The sequence below is a fragment of the Erinaceus europaeus genome, chromosome 17 (genome assembly GCF_950295315.1).
Source record: "Erinaceus europaeus chromosome 17, mEriEur2.1, whole genome shotgun sequence".
NCBI classification, from domain to species: domain Eukaryota; kingdom Metazoa; phylum Chordata; class Mammalia; order Eulipotyphla; family Erinaceidae; genus Erinaceus; species Erinaceus europaeus.
This window is the reverse complement of record NC_080178.1, coordinates 45,200,507-45,222,661: the sequence shown is the minus strand read 5'-3', so window position 1 is coordinate 45,222,661 and position 22,155 is coordinate 45,200,507. Positions and strand designations below refer to the sequence as shown.

General features: G+C 41.2%; 1 protein-coding gene and 2 pseudogenes across 1 annotated transcript in view; 1 reads left to right on the top strand and 2 right to left on the bottom strand.

Annotated features, from left to right (window-relative positions):
- The window catches only part of LOC132533990 (polycomb protein EED-like), a 474,032-nt pseudogene that overhangs the window by 222,180 nt on the left and 229,697 nt on the right, over positions 1–22,155 (bottom strand).
- Positions 5,589–22,155, bottom strand: part of LOC132533722 (polycomb protein EED-like) — a 385,841-nt gene continuing 369,274 nt past the window's right edge. Inside the window, 1 exon segment of the mRNA XM_060175777.1 lies at positions 5,589–5,667. The gene's annotated coding sequence lies outside the window, so the exon portion shown is untranslated.
- On the top strand, positions 7,798–9,312 carry LOC132533956 (protein SET-like; annotated as a pseudogene).

Genomic DNA, 22,155 nt, shown 5'->3' with positions numbered 1-22,155 from the left:
TGGTCCAGGAGGTGGCACAGTGGCTAAGGCACTTGACTCTCAAGCATGAGGTCCTGATTTCAATCCCTGGCAGCACATGTACCAGAGTGACGTCTGGTTATTTCTCTCTCTCTTGTATCTTTCTCATAAATAAATAAATAAATAAATAAATAAATAAAATCTTTAAAAAAATAAGGCAAGATAGGAGGGAAAGTGCTTCACAAATAAAAATCTTTGCATTTCCACTTTAATTTTTATTACTCAAAAGTGAAAATTTTTACTAAGGACCTTTCTGAAGGTAGAAATAAGCTGTTTAAACAAAGTCAAATGAGAAATTTTACAGACATTATTCCACTAGCTTTAAATTCAGCACAAGAAGCTTTCTTTCACAGAGTTGCATTACAGGGGTGAGGGGGAGGAAGGGGGAGAGAAGAGAGGGAGGGAATGAAAGTGCACTACAACAGAACCAGAAACCTACTTTATGCACTGCATTGTTATGGTGTAGGGAAATTGTGAGATTATGGTTGAGCTTGGTGTGGGACCTCCCATTGAAAGATGGGTGCCTGGATGGCATGACCATCCTGTTAGCCTCTCTCTCTCCACTAGAGACCAAGCAAGGAGGGAAACAACCAACAGGATCTGCCCCCCCCATCAGTATCCCTGCTTCACAAAGACCCTGTAGCCCCTGACACACAGCCCACTTCCTCGTTTCCAAACCAGATAGTTAGCTCTGGGGTTACTGGAAGTTCATCTCTTTGATCGTATATGACCCATACATCATTGTTCTGCTCTCTGTCAAACAGTAACTTCAGGCCCTCTCCCAACCCACTCCGTTCCTTTGATCATACCTGATCCATCTTCTCTCTGCCCTCAGGACCCGTCTCTGTCTTCTGGTTATTGATAACCCCATTTCCTCATTCCTCCAACCAAATAAACCCTTGCTCAATAGTCACTAATCAAACCCTGACCTTTTCTCAACCTCTAACAATTCCCTCGTTCCTTAGATCATTCACTAGAGAAGTCCTGACCCCCTCCAGGCCGCTTGACTTCCTACCATATATGGAATATACATGTTACTTCCTCCTATGATCCCTTAAACCCCTGCTTTGCTGTTCAATAAACGGATCATTCCTAAACACAGTCTCTGGGTCATTTTATGTCATGTCACTAGCAACGGACACAGAGAATCCCGTAAGGCCCTACCCCGGCTGCCTCGATTCACATTTTCCTAAGCACCCACTCCTGGTGCGCAACAGGGTGGACATGCCAGGAAATCTGTGCCTGAGAGAGGCCTCCCCACAAAATCCTGGCATTATGGTATAATAATCCTAATTATGTCTCTAGATCCAGCCACAGCCAGCAGAGGAAGGCTGGTATTGCTATCATATGTACCATCCTTCTCTCTCTCTCTCTGTCTCTCTAAATTTTACATATATTACTATTTATTTATTTACTAATGAACAGGTACAAATTGAGAGGGGAATAGAGAGACACCTGCAGCTCTGCTCCACCACTCATGAAGCTTCCCACTGTAGGCAGGGACCAGGGACTTGAACCTGGCTCCTTGCACACTGTAATGTGTGTACTCAAACAAGTGTGCCTGGCTCCCTGAGGCCTTCTACATGTAGTTACAAGTCACTTCATTCCATAATGACTAAGGAAGACTAAATGGACATCCTTATCTTTTCTTATTTTGCAAACAGATATGGAAGAAATATCTCATCAAGCATTACGTGGTATGTCTAACCTTTTTTAAAGAATATTTTTACCCCCTTTAAAATCTCAGTGCAGTAGTGTATGCAAATGAGCACACAAGACCCAGGTTCAAGCCCCATCTCTACCTGTGAGGTGGAAGCTTCCCTAGCAGTGAGCCAGGGGTGCATGTGTGAGTCAATGTGTGTCTCACTCTGTCTCCCCCTTCTCTCAATTTCCGTATCTATCCAGTAAGTTTAGAAATACAAAATACTATCTATCCATTCAACAATATTCTGTAGTTTTTTTTTCCTAGATGAATTTCTTTTCTCTTAAGTCTTTTGAATTAAATATTTTTAAAGCAGCCAGTTGTCAGGCATTAAGCCAGCCCTCCTGCTCCATCCTGCATTGCTGACAGTATGGCCTATTTACATAATGATTGTTTTGCCTAAAATATCCCCACCCATCCTATCTTCTTTTACCTCCAGACCTGCCCTGCATGCAGGGTAACATCAATCCCAAAAGTGTGGTTGAGATCTTGATGGGGAGAGCATTAAATTTGTGTATGGCTCTGGGTAGTATATTCATTTTGATGATGCTAATTCTTCCAACCCATGAACATGAGATATCTTTCCACATCTTTGTGTCTTTTTCATTATCCTTGAGTAGTGACTCATAATTTTCAGTATACAAGTCTTTTACTTCTTTGGTTAAGTGTATTCCTAGATATTTTTTGTTTTTATTGCTATAGTAAAAGGAGTTGACTTCTGGATTTCAACTTCTTCTAACTTAGTGTTTGCGAAGAGGAATGCCACTGACATTTGAATGTTAATTTGGTAGCCTGACACCTTACTGTATTGCCTGATGACTTCTGAAAGCTTCTTTTTGGATTCCCTAGGTTTTACTTTTTTAAAAAATATTTTTGTTAATATTTATTTATTCCCCTTTGTAGCCCTTGTTGTTTTATTGTTGTAGTTATTATTGTTGTTGTTATTGATGATATTGTTGTTGGATAGGACAGAGAGAAATGGAGAGAGGAGAGGAAGACAAAAGGGGGGGAGAAAGATAGACGCCTTCAGACCTGCTTCACCACCTGTGAAGAGTCTCCCCTGCAGGTGTAGAGCCACAGGCTTGAATCAGGATCTGTATGCCAGTCCTTGTGCTTTGCGCCATGTGAGCTTAACCCGCTTCACTAGTGCCCATCTCTCTGGTTAGATTTTTCTATGTAGACTCTCATGTCCTATGCAAATAGGGAGAGTTTGACTGCTTCTCTTCCAATATGTGTTGTTTTAACCGGGCTAGCTTCACAGGTGGGTAACAGAGACGACCAGAGACACACAGCTGAGCTGAGAACGCAGTTTAATCTTTTTTCACGAGTGGGCAAACATGTGCTCCCTTGTCTTTCTCCTCCAGTGGCAGAGAGAGACTCTTAAACTAATCACCACACAGATCTGTCCTGCATTCTTCTCCTCTGGAGACTGAGCCAGGAACTCAGGAAATATGTAGGGTTGGGGGCAGGGAGAAGGGGAGGCCAGAAACTAGCAGGGGCTAAACCACAATCTTCCAGAGGCAGGGTAGGGGAAACCAAAACCAATGAGAAGCATACAACAAATATGTATGCCTTTAATTCTTTGTTCCTTCCTGATTGCCATGACAAGAACTTCCAACACTATGTTGAATAGCACTGGTGATAGTGGGCAGATTCCATTGCACTTGATGATGACAGGACTTGGGACCTGGTGGTGTCTCATCTAGAAGAGTACACTATCTGCCATTTGCAAAGACCTGTGTTCAAGGTCCTCACGCACAATGGAGATATTTGACAAGTAGTAGAACAGTTTTGCAGGTGCCTCTCCTGCTCTCTGTTTCCCTCTAGTTCATACATTCTATCAAAGAAAGGACTGCCCGAAATAGTGGAGCATCAGGACACCAAGCCCCACATAATATAGTAGTAAATATGGAAGGAATGAAGGGAGGGAAGGAAAGAGGGAGCAAGGGAGGAAGACAGAGAGAGAGAGACTAGCTTTATGGAGGAAGGAACTACCTCCATTTGGGGGAGTCTACCCCACAGCAGTTTCTTTCACTGTTCTCCTAACCTGCTCCCTGACCCAAATGCTCAGCCTCAGGCCAAGAGCAACTAAATACTCTCTTTCCTCAGGAAATGAAAATGAGAGATATATTCATCCCAGGGTGAGCTGCAGAAGAATGGCAGGTATGAGTATAGGGAAGGCTTTCCGTGATGGCCTGGCCCCTGCTTCCAGTTTGGGACCCCACACTCCTGACCCTGGGTCCTGGGCCCCCAACAGACTGTTGATAAAACTACACTGGGAGGGGTTCCTGCTTCAGACTGGCCCCTTCTTCCTCTACTAACACCACTGATCACAAAGCCAAAGGACATGATGCTGATTGACAACTGTTCCTGGCCACCAAGGCTGTCCTGATGCTAAGCATGGTGGCGATGAAGGGCTGCGTGGAGACCCCAGTTGGCTGGCTGAGATGTGCTGAAGCACTAGCTGTGCTGCCCGAACCTTCCCCACTGGAGTCTCCCTGCAAATCCACCAAAACTCACTCTTGTTTGAGTTGCAGCAGTTTTAGTTGCTCCAAGACTTCCTGGTTTTGTTGCTTTTTCTTGGCCAGTTCACAATTGGCATCTCTTTGTTTTAGCAAACTCAGAATAGTCCTCTTGTTTTTGCAGAGATGACAGCAGCATTGGTGATTGGTCTTCAAAGATGTATGAATTCCAAGATGAAAGAGGGGCAGTTCATTTCTTTGAGCTGAGCAAGAAAACAACTGATGGGCTAGTAAAATAGCTGGCTTATACAGTGGCTGCTTTGTCATTGGAGAATTGGGTTTCAGGCCCGGCCCCTCCACACTGAAGGAAGCCTCAGTGCTCTGGTTGCATTCTCTATCTATCTAAAAGAAAAAATAATAATGTTTAAATGTGCGAATGAAGCAGCCACATGTTGAACTCACGTGCTCAAATGAGACTCTGAGCAAAACTTACCAGAAGCAACAGTTCTTTTTTTTCATCCCTATGGTGTGTGTGTGGGTATGTGTGTGTGTGTGTGTGTGTGTGTGTGTGGTGTGTAATCAAACCCCAGGGCCACAGGCATGCAACCACAGAGTCTTCCACTAAGCTCTACCCCTGGCCCAAAGTCCTGCATGTTGAACAAAGGCAATACTCTGGACTATTATGTCCAGAATTGTCAGTTTAACTAGATAATGGTTTGAAAATAGGATGATTTAGGCAAATAAAAAAAGAAGCCATAGTGACGAAAAACATGAAAATGATGGTCACTACCATCTGAAAAGAGGTTTCTTGAACCTTCTGCACCTATAGCTCACCTGAGGGTCTTAGTCAGGTGGAGACCTCAATTCTGGGGGTGTGGGAAGGGGCCCAAGATTCTATGGAATGAGCTCCCACCCAGAGAGGAAGTATCACTCTTGTAAAGCCCACTGACATCCCTTCAATCTGCCCTCCAGAGGGTGGGTTCAAACATTCCCAGACAGGGTTATATGCAAGAGTGAGGCAGAAACAACTCTTACAGAAAAAGTGGCATTTCTGGTTCCTATGTGCCTTCATAGCATCTGTGACTCCAAGGTTATTAGCTGCATTCTTCATGAACTGTTTTTTTTTTTTTTCTGATTGTAGGCCAGCATTACAGGGAAAAATAATATAAATAAAAAATTAATAAGTAAATAAAACACATGCTGGAAATGTAGTTCTTTTTGTGGACTACTAATATTTCTCTCTACAAAGGCTATGTTTCATAGGAGTCCAAATTATGGGCTTTTCTGTTGTTGTTTTTTTCCTAGCTGAGAAGAGTTTTTTCAGTCAAGGCCTTTCTTTTTCAAACCTAAGGTCTGGCTCAAGCAAGCCAAGCAGAATGGCACCTGAAAATGTGTGACTGTCTATGTTCTTCCCTGCACTCATGCAACAGAGTAGAGTAAACCCTCCTTCATGCTCCAAACCCCTCCCCAGTGCATTTATATAAACTGTGAGGAGATCAGAAAGTAACATCAGCTCCAAAATGTAGTGCACCAAACATGCCTTTAGTATGTTCCTGGAAACAAGGTCATGACTCAAACTTCATTCTTACATGAAATGCATGATTTGGCACATTGCCAGGCAGACATGCACAGGATATCTGCAGTGACCTTGTCTTGTCTGCTGCCCCCACTGCACCACCTCTCAATCAAAGCATAACACTACCTGGTTCTTGAACACAGCGTCCTTGTCTTCATTATCTGGTATCTCCATAGAATCTCTTGGTCTCTGGATCCTTTTTTTTATGTTTCAGCAGTACAGCAGGCTGTTGGCCTTGGCACGATGCATGCACCCATAGCACAGCTCCTACAATGACACCAAGGGTCTTTCTTACCTTCAGAATTCTTCCTGTGCTCTCCCAAGTCTGGATTACTCCAGGACTGTGTTTGATAAAAAGATGTATGAACAACGATCAGCACAGTGTGTTTGATAGGCTGAGACTTCTGGTTGCAGGAGTGGTCACAATTCTGATTGAAGTGCAGGGTCTACATCAACTCAGAACCCTTGTTCTCCCAGCCCTATTTGTGTTGAGTGGCAGACACCCCATCATTTGCTTGTCTGGGGAGACCAGTACCTGTCCTGCTTTCTCATGATCCCTACAACTTGTAGTCTCAGAGGTCTGAAGTTCTGTTTTGGTGTTCTTTGATGAACTATGTGGATGTAGTATGCTATAAGAAAATAACAACTACACAATTACACATCTAGAGTAATGATCATCTTAGAGGCAAATACAGCCAATGGAAGTTGTCTCAGTGGTTCTTTTCTGGGATCTGCATTGCAGAGGTTAGGGATCTATGTGTCTGATAAGACTGGACCTCAATCCCAGCATGCTTGTTTACAACTTGACTTTTGAGCATTATGGACAGCACTGTCTCAGGCATAGAAAATGCAGTCAGTACACACACACACACACACACACACACACACACACTGCCTGTGTAATTAACATTTAAAGCAAAGTTGCTAAACAATGTAAGTGAAATTTCTAGTGTATTTGGAACTGCTGATGACCATGCAGCCCTAGCTTCCTGCTGAGAGACTGTGAGCCCTGGATATCTCTGCTGTCCTCACTACGGAGCACAAACGCTGGGACACTATGTGAAGGCATGAATGGAAATATCTAATATTCCTGAATCAAGATACAACTCAAAGTACATTTAGTAAAGTGTGCGCCACCCCCAAAGACCAGCATGTTACCTTTTGGTTCTTGTTTTTGTAAAGACAGACTTATTAAGCTCCAATGTGATAAGTAATGCTACGGGTGCAATATTTCCAGAGGCTGGGATGGGTTTTTAACCTGGAGGTCTAGGTAGAAAGTTGACTGCAGAATTAAGAGAGAGAGTTGGTTTACTTTCAATCGTTTCCTTTGAGGCTTTAGAGGCCATATAGATATACTGAAGAAAGAAAAATAAGATAGGAACGTATAACACATTCTTACTCTACACCAACAGTGCTAAGTGCTTAATATAATGCAAAATGGACCAGAGAAACAGCATAAGTGGTTAGGCAAAATTATTTTTTGTGTCTGATGCTTTGAGGTGTCAGGTTTAGTCTTTGGCATAGAGGGGGAAAGATAGTGAGAGAGGGAGAGAGAGAGAGAAATAGGGGGGATAGGAGAGAATGAAAGAAGATTGCATAAATAGCAACTTAAGATAACAAAGAAAATCTCTAAATCGAAGGACCAGTCCTCAAAAGGTTGTCTGACAACTTCTAGGTATCTCTAGCACTTAAAAAAAAAACAAAATTGGATTTCTCCATATACTTTAAACAAAGTCACATGAGCCACAGACATGAGGACCCTACTATTTTCTATTAAGCCGCATAGCTCAGTTTAAAACTACAACTCAGGATATATATATAATGGAACATGGTACATTCAGCTCACTTGATGCATTACTTTTACCTACCTAGGCCATCCTCCTTACCCAGCAGACACCTGAACTTTGACTCTTTTAAGTAGTAGAGAGTCAGCAAAGAGTCTTAGTTGAGAATCTCAGGGATTAGAGTTAAGGTGAGATAGAAAATTCTAGAAACCTCCTAGCTGGCTTGTTCATTAAGTCTATTTCATTCTGTACTTCATGGATATATTCCATTGCTTCCTGTTGCTTTTTTATCAAGCTGCTTTCTGGGGAGTGACGATTTTGAAGGTAGAACAGAAATATAACAAACTCTGCCAGCCATTTTTTCAGAAGAGATCGGAATTGATGGTCAATATCCCAAATTTAGGATTAACATTTGTCAACCACCCACAAGTGTCTACACTGCTTGGAGAAGAGGATGAAGAGGCACTGCATTACTTGACAAGAGTTGAAGTGACAGAATTTGAAGATAGTAAATCAGGTAACAGAATAGACTTTTATTTTGTTGAAAACCCTTACTTTGAAAATAAAGTTCTCTCCAAAGAATTTTATCTGAATGAGAGTGGTGATCCTTCTTTTGAAGGATCCACTGAAATCAAATGGAAATCTGGAAAGGATTTGATCAAATGTTCAAGTCAAACCCAAAATCAAACCAACAGAAAGAGACAGCATGAGGAACCAGAGAGCTTCTTCACCTGGTTTACTGACCATTTTGGTGCAGTCGCAGGTGAGTTAGGAGAGGTCATTAAAGATGGTATCTGGCCAAATACACTACAGTACTACTTGGTTCCTGATATGGATGATGAATAAGGTGAGGGGGAAGATGATGATGATGAAGAGGAAGAAGGATTAGAAGATATGAAGAAGTGGGGGCCTGGTGGTGATGCACATGGTTGAACTCACATGTTACAATGTGCAAGGATGTGGGTTCAAGCCCCCAGTCCCCACCTGCAGGGGGGAAAGCTTCTCAAGTGGTGAAGTAGTACTGCAGCTGTCTCTCTGTCTCTCACCCTCTCTATCCCTCCCTTCCCTCTTGATTTCTGACTGTCTCTATCCAATCAATAAATAGATAATATTTTTTTTAAAAAAGAAGATATGAAGAAGGAGATGAGGATGAAGGAGAAGTTGATAATGAGGGGGAGGAAAGAGAGGAAGATGAAGGATATGACTAATGAAACACTGATGAATTCCAGCCTTTTTTAATTTTCTCCTGTCCCTAGGAGCAAGTTGCAGTCTTTTTTTCCCCCATTTTCCCTGCCCCTGTGTGCAGTCACCCTGTCTTTAAGGTCTCCTCTCTCCTTTATACAATGGCTATCAACTTATTTTTTGGGGGGATACCTTGAGAAGAATAAGTTGAATAGATTATCCTTTTCTCTTCCAAACTAATATGTTTTTTCATTTAAAACCTTTTTTAAGAAAACCTGTATCTTTCTGCAGTTAGCAGAAAGACAGACAGCTTTGTGGTTTTTTTTTTTTTTTGAATTTTTTTATTTATAAAAGCAAACACTGATAAAACCATAGGATAACAGTGGTACTACTCCCCTATCCTTTTTCAACAAAAACTTTTGGAATCAATACCACCATGCTCTGTGGGAACAAAGAACAACTTTCTGCTCCCTTAGCTCTGCTAGAATCTGGGGGCTGTTAGGCCCCTGTGTAGTAGTGCATAGAATTCTAGCTGTTTTCCTCCTTTCTCTTAGATCTTGAATCTGAGAGGATCATATAGCAAAGCAGACACCTTCCCAGTTTTTGTTATTTTTGCCTCCAGGGTTATAGCTGGGGCTCAGTGCTGACACTACAAATTGACTGCTCCTGGTGGCCATCTTTTGTCCATTGTTGCTGCTGTTATTCTTGTTATGACTGCTGTTAGACAGGACAGAGAAAAATTGAGAGGAGGGGAAGTTAGAGAGGAGGAGAGAAAAACAGACATCTGAAGACCTGGTTCACGGCTTGCAAAATGACCCCTCCCCCTTGCAGGGAACTGAACTGGGATCATTGTGCAGGTCCTTGTGCTTCACACTATGTGCACTTAACCCGGTGTGCTAGCGCCTGGCCCTCATCCTAGTTTTGAATCATCATTCCCAGACTATTCCAGTCTATTTTCAGTCTGAAAATGTAATTCAGGAACTAGGTGGCGACACACCAGTAGAGTGCATATAACAGTGCAGAAGGACCTGGGTTTAAGCCTCTGATCCCTAGCTGCTGCAGGGAGGGAAGCATCATGAGTGATGAAGCAGTGCTCCTGATGCTACTGCTGCAGATGTTAGTGCTGCAGATGTTCCTTTCCTCTCTTCTCTAACTCCCCCATTTCCTCTCAATGTCTGTCTCTATCCAACAAATAAAGATATGAAATAGTAAAGAAGTGAGTGCAGATGTAAAAATAAAAATGCAATTTCATCAAACTTTGAGCTGTGGGAGTATCATAGACAATGAGCTTTACCAGAGTTTAACTACTGTTAACTGGAAAAGAAAATCATCATAAAATTCCTTTTCAGAATCCAAGTGTTACAAATAATCTTCTCAGTCAAACTGAAAGTCACAATAGATTCAGAACCTGCTACCAACTGCATATCTATCAACAGAGCTTCTTGGCCCATGACAACTAACACTTTCAGTGCAGGTTAAGAAATGTATACATTGGGAGTCAGGGGTAGTGCATCGGGTTAAGTGTACATGGCGCACAGCACAAGGACTGGTATAAGGATCCAGGTTCAAGCCCCCGGCTCCCCACCTGCAGGGGAGTCGCTTCACAAGCGGTGAAGCAGGTCTGCAGGTGTCTAACTTCTCTCCCTCTCTCTGTCTCCCACTCCTCTCTCCATTTCTCTCTGTTCTATCCAAACGATGACACCAATAACAACAACAATAATAACTACAACAATAAAAACAACAAGGGCAACAAAAAGGGAAAATGAATAAATGTTTTTAAAAATCTTTTAAAAAATGTACACATCAAGAGCAGGGTGGTGGCACACTTGGATTACACATGACCATGCACAAGGACCCAGGTTCAAGATCTCAGCCCCCAACTGCAGGGGGTGGAGGAGGGGGGAAGCTTCAGGAGTAGTAAGGCAGTAATATTGGCAGGTGTCTTTCTTCCCACCTCAGAATTTCTCTCTGTCCTATAAAATATAAGAAAACTAAAATAAAGCAAAAGAAAGAAAAAAAAAAGCAGACACTGTATTACTGAGTCTCCTTGCATAAAAGTTCCTAAAATACTGGTATCTTCCCTTAAAAAATAAATGAAAAAAAATGTATAAATTGTTCAACAGATCCTGACAGTATACCAGAGGTTATGAATACACATGCTCACACATAACATATACTCATGATTTCATATCATTACTTTAAAAGAAGCATTATTCTTGGAGGATGTTAAATGGAAATGAACTCCATTTCTGTACTTTTTCTGAAAACCAAAATTATTTATTTATTAGTAAGACAGAGGTTATGGAGGAGGAGACAGACAGAGAGAGAACCAGAGCATCACTCTGGCATGAGATGCCAAGGTTTGAACTCAAAACTTCTTGCATGAGAGTCCAACATCACCTCTCAGGTGCACAACGGCCTTTTAAAAAAAGATTATGCCACCCAGCGTATGACCTCTGATCTCCCTCACAACTAGCGACCTGCCCTGAGGACCAGTACTTCAAGGGCATGTGCCAAGCTCTGCCACTATAGGTGAGTGACAGTCACCTATAGTGATTTTCTTTGGGAGGTGGGAGGGTGCATTCAATTTTGTAAACCACTACTAATCACAATTTTCAAGAAGGAAAAAATAAATGTGCAAGAGGATGTATTATCATGGTCGTTGTTATATAAATAAGGGCCATAAACCTAAAACAAACTTGTCAAAAAATCAGTCTTTGTATTTTGTAATCACCTGACCTTTCAAACCTGGCTTCAATACCTGGGTTTCATACCTTGGTTCAAACCAGGTATGAAACAGGAGAACCAGAGAGCATAAGAGAACGGGAGGAGTGGGGGAAGAGCTCCATGAATGGTGGCATGGTGCTAGGTGTCTCTCTAGATAAATGGAAAGAAAAAATAGGCTTGGGAGTTTGCTCAGTATGCTCACAGCCAGAGTTTACTCCTCAGGGAACACTTATAAAAATTATATATACATATATATATAATTTGCAGGCCATTAAAATATCTCACTTTAATAGTGTGGTGTGGGTGGGGGGAGATAGCATAATGGTTATGCAAAGATCATAATGGTGATGCCTCAGGCTCCAAAGTCCCAGGTTCAATCACCCATACTACCAAAAGTCAGAGCTGATCAGTTCTCTGGTTAAAATAAATAAGTAAATAAATAAAATAGATTAATACTGGGATGCTCTGACATGCCTGCAACCTAGGTTCAAGCCCAGCTCCCTCTGCATTGGAGGAAACTTTGGTGATGAGTCTATTTGAAAGCCAGGTCAGAGTAGTGCAGCCATGCTGACAATATTTTAAAACTAAAATTTTTAATAAACTTAAAAATGTATTTACGGTTTAGTGTAGGCTGCATTCCAGGTACTTTACATGTGTTAACTGACTGGATTGATACAATAACCCTATGAAGCTGATTATCCCTGTTCCATATAAGGAAACTGGAACAAATTCTAAGATACTTATCCAAGGTCAACACATGGCGGCAGCAGAATCTCATTTTTGTTTTGTTTTGTTTAGAAGTAAATAATCCAACCTTTATTTGGCCTGGCAGAAGCACAATTTATGTCCTATACGGAGCTTATACTTTACTACATTGCATTTCTTTTCCAGGAAAAAGAACTACAAAAATAAAGATCATTACAAAAAGGTAAGGCATACATTTATTGCTTTCAACCGTTCTTTTCATCACAATGAATCAACACAATTTTACAAAAATAAAATTTTATTAAAAGCAGTAGAGTCTGAGCAGGAGACAGTACAAAGAATGTGAACTGTGTAAACATCACTACATTCAGCTCACCTTGATTGAATGCTGACAGACAACTTTAATGGCTCTAAGTGCCCTTAATAGCAAGATACATTAGTTCTCCTGTACTCAGAAAACACACCCTAATTTTGATTAGGAAAAGGTATTTTGTCGAAGTTGGTCCCATCGGCAAATACTGCCATTGACACAAAAAATGGCTATGAGAATGTTGCTGTCTCTACTAAAGCTGGTTTGACAGATAGCAGCACCACATTTATGATGAGACAATGTTGTACATCTAGGGAGAAAACATGACAACAGGTTATACTATTCATGCAGAATGCTGTCATGTTTCATTCATTTACATCTAACTCACTTAAAACTGTGAATGAGACAGTGAACAATGTTCCACCTCATGTAGAAGGCATTCAAAACAAAACAGACTTCACACAAAGACTTCTGTGCAAAATGAGCATATTTTAAATTTAAGATGTACTGTGTAACTTACATAGAGAACTAAGTTTCCTTCACTATACTCCTGAAAAGCAATTAAAAAAAAACCAAAAAAGTAGGGCTGGGGAGACAGCATAGTGGTTATCTGAAAGATTTTCATGCCTGAGGCTCCAGGCCCCAGTGTTCAAACCATAGCACCACCATAAGCCAGAGCTGAGCAGTGCTTTGGTAAAAACTAAATAGGTGCATCAAAATGACTCTGGAATGATATAAGAATCTCTAAAGTGATAAAACATTTTAGAGAAAAGGGTATAAATTATGAATTTCTAAATACTTACTTAGCTTTGTGAGGATCTTCAGCTTCTAAATTCCAAACATAGAGTCTGCCAACCCAATTGCCTAATGCAAGCATCTGTATAAACCTATTTTTTATAACATCAAATTATCAAAATAAGGCCACTGAGTAGTCAAGTTGTCCAAAGACACCTTTCTAACTTTAGAAAAGTCACCTCTTGAAAATGAGTATATTATCATTCAATTGTGTTTTTTACTTCTGATTTGTAAATGGGTGCGAGAACCATTGTAAATGGACTTGAAATCTCATCTGAACTTTTCCATTCCAGTAATTGTTACCCCATGGCCAATTTTGATAAGAAATTACATGCTATTTGGTGGCAGAGAAACACAGCTTTTATTACAATAATATTGCAACTATCCCTTTGTTATTGCTATTAATCTCTTATTGTGCTTAATTTATAAAACAAACTTCACCATCAGTGTGTATGCATCTTAGGAAAAAGCAGGATATACACAGATGCTACTTGAACTTTGAAAATTAAGGTATTATGCAAATCATTTGGCAATGACTTTACAACTTGCACCAGCTAATTGTTTCTTCTGCTTTAACAGTATAGCCAAAGCTATAGAAAACTCTTTCAATACTTTCATCCTAATATCAAATGTTTTAAGAATTTCAGATGGCTGCTATTTTTGTCTTTGCCTTATATACTGATTCTTTCAAGTTTTTCTGGTAATGGTACACAGATGGATTAATACCCTAGCCTCCAATATTAAATCTTAGTACAGATGTTATGGAAAATATACACCAAATTGCCACCACTGGCAGCTATCAATTCATTCATAATAGCAGTACAGATGGTGAGTGAAGTCACAAAGGTAGAATAGCATCTAAGGTGGAAAAAAAAAAGAGAAACATGCAAAGCAATGAGTAAGTTCTTACATGAAACAACAAAAGATGTGCAGAAGAGAAAACAATAATCATAATTTTGTAATTTCATATGTAAATTTTGCTACCTTTTTTCAGAAATCCATAAAACCTCATGTACCAAATGTCATACCGACTGTAAACAAATCACGCAAGGATAGTCACACTGTATTTAATTATTATTTAATTTATTTAGATTCATTGGGTTTAATGTTATCTATATCATCGTCCATCTTGTCAGGTTACCAGGCCACAATGGCATTTCACAAGACTTAAAAAAACAAAGGAGAGGGAGTCGGGCGGTAGCGCAGCGGGTTAAGCGCAGGTGGCGCAAAGCACAAGGACCGGCATAAGGATCCCGGTTCAAACCCCGGCTCCCCACCTGCAGGGGAGTCGCTTCACAGGCTGTGAAGCAGGTCTGCAGGTGTCTATCTTTCTCTCCTCCTCTCTGTCTTCCCCTCCTCTCTCCATTTCTCTCTGTCCTATCCAACAACGACGACAACAACAATACTAACTACAACAAAAAAACAAGGGCAACAAAAGGGAATAAATAAATAAATAAATAAAAAGGAGAAAAAAGAAATGTTACGTGGGTCGGGTGGTAGTGCAGTGGCTTAAGCGCACTGGCGCAAAGCTCAAGGACCAGTGTTAGGATCCCGGTTCGAGGCCCTGGCTCCCGACCAGCAGGGCAGTCGTTTCACAAGCGGTGAAGCAGATCTGCAGGTGTTTATCTTTCTCTTCCCCTCTCTGTCTTCTCCTCCTCTCTCCATTTCTCTCTGTCCTATCCAACAACAACGGCATCAATAACAACAACAATAAAAATAAAGAAATGTTTGCAAAACTCATTATTAAATATAAAAACAAAGTAGCAGGAGTCGGGCAGTAGCGCAGAGGGTTAAACACACGTGGCACTAAGCACATGGACCCTGTTAGGATCCAGATTCAAGCCCCAGGTTCCCCACCTGCAGGGGAGTGGCTTCACAGTCAGTGAAGCAGGTCTGCAGATGTCTGTCTTTCTCTCCCTGTCTTCCCCACCTCTATCCATTTCTCTCTGTCCTATGTAACAATGACAACATCAATAACAATAAAAATAACTACAAGAAAAAAATTGATTTTCCCGTTGTCATTTTATAAACAAGAAAAAAAAAGTTGGTTTTCCCTTTGTCATTTTAGAACTGACAGTTCATGAAACAGGGTAACCCATCTACCAAGAGACAATGACATATATTCATTTAAGCTGATTCAGTATCCACACTTGAGGATAAGAAGTCTGATTAGCAACAGAATTTGATAACAAAAAAGCAATACATTGTATGGGGTATTTACTTTGGAAATCATAATTTTGTCTCTGCCAGACAAAATCACCTTCAGTTCTAGGCCCTTTGGTGTTCAGAGACTTCAAGTGGTTTATAGGAAAAGAAAATTAGAAATTCTGTCTGAGAATGCATGGTTCTTCAATATGGGCCCTGCTACTTCACTACTTTCATCTTTTCCCACCCAAAAGCTCATTGTATTTGTAACTCCAGGAAATTCACTTCATCTGGGCAACTGGTTAGTCATCTTAAGATTATTATGAATACTTAAATTTTATTTAAAGTCTCAGAAAAGAAAAAAAGATGAAGAGACTTGTAGTCATCTCTGAAAGCAGTGGCCGTTTCACTGCCATAATCAGGAAGGATGTAGGCAGACTGTGAGGTGTCTGCCAATCCCATGCACAAGAATAAAAACAAAGAGGCAAAGAACTAAGAGAGAGAACTGATGATTGCAGAGGACAGTCAAGAGTGTGCGTAGGAAATTACTTGTTAAGAAGTGTATGATTAGAAGCAATGCATTTTGATGGTATAAAGAGATGTCATATCAGAGGATCTGGAGAAACACCTCACATGTTACACTGGTTGGTGCTCCAGACCACTGGGGTAACAAAGCTGATGCCATATGCACAGTGGAGAGGAAGCTGCAACCCTAACAGTATATGGTGAACTTCCAGAACAGGGTAAAGTCAGTGAAAGCTCTTGGTCATGGAAATGATGATGATGATGATGATGATGATGATGATGATGATGATGATGGCAATGTGGTAGCTAAACTGAACTCAAGAGTTTGTGAAGACAGCTCTACTATTTGTATTCTGAACATAATCTGCTGAGACACTGAAATGTCACTCAGAAACAATAGGATGCTCTGGATCTCCCCACCACACCATTACCTTGTATTAAGAAATCAATTAATTTTATAAATCCTTTTCAACCTTTTATTTATATATTATTGTATTCAGACAGAGAAATTGAAAGGGAAGGTGGGGATAAAGAGGGAAAGAGGGGTGTTCGTAGTAGTGCAGTGAGTTAAGTGCACATGGTGCAAAGCACATAATAATCCTGGTTTGCAGCCCCCGACACCCATCTGCAGGGGAGTTGCTTCACAATCGGTGAAGCAGATCTGCAGGTGTCCATCTTTTTCTCCCCTTCTCTGTCTTCCCCTCCTTTCTTGATTTCTCTCTGTCCAATCCAACAACAATGACAGCAACAATAATAATAAAAATGACAATGATAAACAACAAGGGCAACAAAGGGGAAAAAATAGCCTCCAGGACTAGTGGATTTATAGTATGGGCACTGAGCCCCAGCAATAATCTTGGGGGCAAAAAAAGAAAAAAAAAAAAAAAGAGGGAATGAAACAGAGACACCTGCAGCCTGTGTCATAACTCGTGAAACTTTCCTCCTGCAGGTTGGGACGAGGGGCTCTGAACCTGGTGCCTTGAGCACTGTAATGTGAGCACTTAACCAAGGTGCACCACTGCATGGCCCCCAAATCAAATATTTTTGCAGTGTAATTTGTTGTAACCTGGGAGGTGGCACAATAGATAAAAATCTGGGCTCAGAAGCACAGTGTCCCCAAGGTTGACCTCCAGCAACAGCGTGTGCCAGAGTGACCATACTCTGGTGCTCTCTTCTCTCTACAATAAATATTTTTAAAATAACTCTTGTTAAAACACACTAGTTTTAGCTGAAAGCAGAAGCACACTAGAGTTTGCAGTGAGTAACACCCTAACACTTCCTCTCCACTATTCCAACCTTTGGGTCCATGATTGCTTAACAATTTGTTTGGCTTCATATGTTAACTCTCTTTTCAGTCACCAGGTTCCAGATGCTATCAGGATGCTGGCCAGGCTTCCCTGGATTGAAGACCCCACCAATGTGTCCTGGAGCTCCGGTTCCCCAGAGACCCACCCTACTAGGGAAAGATAGAGGCAGACTGGGAGTGTGGACTGACCAGTCAACACCCATGTACAGCGGGGAAGCAATTAGAGAACCCAGACCTTCTACCTTCTGCAACCCACAATGACCCTGGGTCCATGGTCCCAGAGGGATAGAGAATGGGAAAGCTGTCAGGGAAGGGGATGGGATATGGAGATTGGGTGGTGGGAATTGTGTGGAGTTGTACCCCTCTTACCATATGGTTTTGTTGATTAATCCTTTCTTAAATAAAAAAAAAAAAACACTAGTTTGCTTTCATTTTTACATTTTTTCTAAAATTCACACTAAATTATCTAATATACTGTTCTATAGATGTATTAGATTTAAAAGCAAAAAAAAAAAATCCCTCTGTGAGTGCTTTACGTGCACAGTTAATGAATGCTTTGGATAAACTGCCTTGCCACCATGGAATATGATAAACCCTTTTCAATTAATCTGTTTATTTTACACAGTCCATCTGTATGCTCCAGTTACCTAGTTATGTCCTTGAATGTTTTGATAAAACTTAAGGGAGGGAGAAATTTGCACTTCTTATTTTATGTTTACTGCCACCAGGGTTATCACTGGGGCTAGGTGTCTACATGGCAAAGCCACCACTCCTGGAGGCTATTTCTTCACATTCCTTCCTTCTTCCCTCCCTGTTTTTCTTTTAACTTATTTGACATAGCAGATAGAAATTGAAGGGAGGAAGAGATAGAGAGGGAGAAAGACAGACATTGGCACACCCAGTTAAGCATACTAGTAAAAAGTATAAGGACTCCCTCCTAAGGTCTGAGTGCCCACCCCAACCCCCACAGGAGAATACTTCACAAGTGGTGAAGTAGGTCTGTAGGTGTCTATCTCTCATTTAAAAAAAATTAAATATTATTATTTGTTGGTATGCTTCTAGATTCTGCTTGTGAAGCCTTCTGTTTTTATCATCACATTGGTTTCGCTTTGTGTTGCTTGTGATGAGTTCTGTTTGTGTGTCCACTGTTAGCTGGGCACCCCCCTGCCTCCTGGATATTGGTTTGGCCCTCACTTCCCCTGCCTCTGGAACATTAAGTTTAGTCCTCCCTGGTTCCCCCTCTTCCCTTCTCCACGTCCCCTATCCTATGTACTTCCTTTGTTCCTGACTCTTCCGCCAGAGAAGAGAGATGCAGGACAGAATCGTGTTGTGATTAGAAGAGATTAGTTTTTTGAACTGCATCCCCACTCTTGAATAAAGACTGAACTGCGTTCTCAGCTGAGCCATGAGTCCCTGGTCGTCTCTGTCTCCCGCCCGCAAAGCTAATCCGGCAATTAGTTAGTATTATTGGATAGACAGACATTGAGAGGGGAGGAGGAAATAGAGAGGTGGAGAGACACCTGCAGCTCTGTTCCTCCAGCTGAAGAAACTAATAGGGCTCCACGAAGAAGTCCTGCTGTTGTAGATATCTTCTGTGCTCTGGCACCTGATTTCCACTACTAAGTTCATGCCATGGAAGTTGCCTGAAGTGAGGCAAACAAACTGATATTCTTTTTTAAAATATTTATTTATTTATTTATTTATTCCCTTTTGTTGCCCTTCTTTTAGTGTTGTAGTTCTTCTTATTGTTGTTATTGATGTTGTTGTTGTTAGATAGGACAGAGAGAAAGAGAGAGAGGAGGGGAACACAGAGAGAGGAAGAGAAAGATAGACACCTGCAGACCCACTTCATCACTTGTGAAGCACCACCCCCTGCAGGTGGGGAGCGGGGGGGGGGGCTCAAACTGGGATCTTTACACCAGTCCTTGCACTTTGTGCCATGTGTGCTTAACCCACTGTGTTACTGTCCAACTCCCGAACTGAGATTCAATTGAGATGAACACTCATGAACTTCTGAAGAACAGAGAGTAGAGGACTGAACTCAAGTACAGTGTACGCAACCAACTCACCCCTTTACCTAGTCACCCATGACTCACCTATTAAGAACAGCTTTTTTCTAAGTATGGAAAGGCTGTAGAGGTTACTACAGTAAAAGACAGAGGTATTGGGTTGGGGAGATGGCATAATAGTTGTGCAAAAAGTCTTTCTGGCCTGAGGCACCAAAGGTCCCAGGTTCAGTTCTCAACATCACCATAAGCCAGAGCTGAGCAGTGCTCTGGTCTCATGAGACAGGGCCTATATTCACATATATCCATAAATTAGGGCAGACTATATACCTGAAAGCAAAAGGGCACAATAGTCTGTAGTGAGTCAGTATATGCAGCAAGCAAGTATAAAGACCTAAAGAGACACCATAAAGTTCCTAATGAAATAGTGTCTACTTAGAGTTAGATACCCTCCTCACCTACTTCCTATGATACTTCTCTCAGTCACTCCAAAGCTAACCTTATCAAAGTAAGGACTCCAAAAACTGAATAAAGGCAAGACACAGCGCAAGGACTGCCATAAGGATCCCGGTTAGAGAGCCCCTGGCTCCAGGGGAGTCGCTTCACAGGCACTGAAGCAGGTCTGCAGGTATCTATCTTTCTCTCCCCCTCTCTGTCTTCCACTCCTCTTTCCATTTCTCTAGGTCCTATCCAGCAATGATGACGACAATAATAACTACAACAACAATGAAAAACTAGGGCAACAATAGGGAAAATAAATAAATAAATATTTAAAAAAGGCTAGAGACTATTATACTCTAATAATGACTCTTTACTCACTATCAGGCCATCCCGTCAGCCGATGCCCTAGTCAGGGAGTCTTGAGATTCCCAAACAGACATGATGGGCCTAGATCTCAAATATAACCCTCTCTCCATTGTTAATGGTCATCTCTATGAGGAACAACACAATAGACCCCTCTTTGGGCCCCCATAGGACTTTGTCCTCAGTGTGGATCAACAATGGTAGAGAATGTTCTGAAGGGAGGCTGGACAACATACTCTATGTTGCCTGAGGAAGATGGGTCCTGAAACTGGGGTAGCTTGGAACGTTTCTACTCATGACCACAGAATGTGAGGTCAGATCTAAAGAGATGCAGAGGTCACATAGGCTCCTAAGCTGAATATGGGACCAGGATCACATCAAATTGATGAGGTTTACTGTCAACATTATTTATAACCTTTCCCATATTTGGTAGCTATTCTCTTCCCTGATTTTCAGCTTTCTGGTCTTTTTCAAGCCATGACATCATCTCCCCAGACATTAATTTAGATCCACCTTCATATCAGATGTCAGGATCAAAAAAATAAAAATAAAAATAAAAAACTAGTATAGTCATGGGCCCTTTGGAATATAACTAAAATAGGCCTACTAGCTATCTACAAAATGGAGACCCCCCCCCAACATTTCATCTACACTATTACAACCTTTAGGTTCATGATTAGTCAATGAGACCTCCTGGACAGATGACCCCATCAATGTGTCCTGAAGCCCCACTTCCCCAGAACCCCGCCGCACTAGGGAAGGAGAGAGACAGCATGGGAGTATGGATCCACCTTCCAATGCCCATCTTCAGCAAGGAAGCAATTATAGAAGCCAGACCATTCACCTTCTGCACCCCATGACGCTGGGCCCATACTCCCAGAGGGATTAATAATAGGAAGCTATCAAGGGAGGGGATGGCATACAGAGTTCAAGTGGTGGGAACTGTGCAAAGTTGCACCCCTCTTATTGTATGGTTTTTGTCAGTGTTTCCTTTTTATAAATAAAAATTAAAAAATAAAACTAAATAAGGAAGAATGAAATAGCCACATTTGTTTGTTTATTTACATAAGGAATACACAAACTACAAGAGGCTATAAACAACAATTATTTGGTAGTAATAAAAGCAAGTGCTCACTTCACTGAGCGATTGTAAATGTGGAGTGGGTACATTATATCCATCTTGGAATTATGCTTGGGCCACATGAAGCTCCAAGGAGGGAAGAGAGAGAGAAAAACCCCATACCAGGAGAAACGGCAGAAGAAAGAAGTTAAGTTGAAGGGGGGGAAGTTCTGCTCATGACTACCTCTGTCAGGCCACTTGCCAACAAACTTGAAGCCACCCATTCTGGGAGGTACTGTGACATCAAATGACTCACAACACCCAAGTATAAAGAAGTGTACCTATTTCAGTGAAGAGGAATTAACCCAGGGGAAGGGGAGACTGTAAAATGGTTCTGCATAAAATTTAATGCCTGAGTCTCTAAGGCCCCAGGCACTACCATAAGCCATACTTGAGCAGTGCTACAGTAGATAGGTAGGACACACTCAGTATTTAAAATTATGTTATGTGGGATCAAGAGAGAGTTCATCACGTAGCGCAATGCCCCAGTCTGAATCCCAGCAATATATGGTGGGTACTATGGAAAAAGTAGCTCTGGTGCTGCAGTGTCTACAGATCTGTGCTGTGGAATTTAGAGATCTGATTTACATGAATTTGCCAAAGTGGTGGTGGGGGAATCCAAACAAAACAGAAGCAAGGAAACTGTTAAGAATTATGAAAACTACAGTGATTATCTTTGGGAGGAGGAAGGGTGGAGATGGTATCGAACTATAAAGTGTATATCTCATAATCTTGTAACTAACGATTAATAATAACTTTTAAAAAGCAGTTCAGAAGGGTGGAATCATTCACACACCAGGTGCAGTACCTAAACACACAAACCTATATTATGTCTTTGGTTGTAGGAAAAATAATGGAGTATTTTTCTATGAAACATGTATCATAACTTTTCTGAAAACCCAATAAATATCATTTAAAAAGACTATCAAGGAAGAATTAATATCATTGACATGAATAACCTACCCAGAGCCATCTACAAATTTAATGA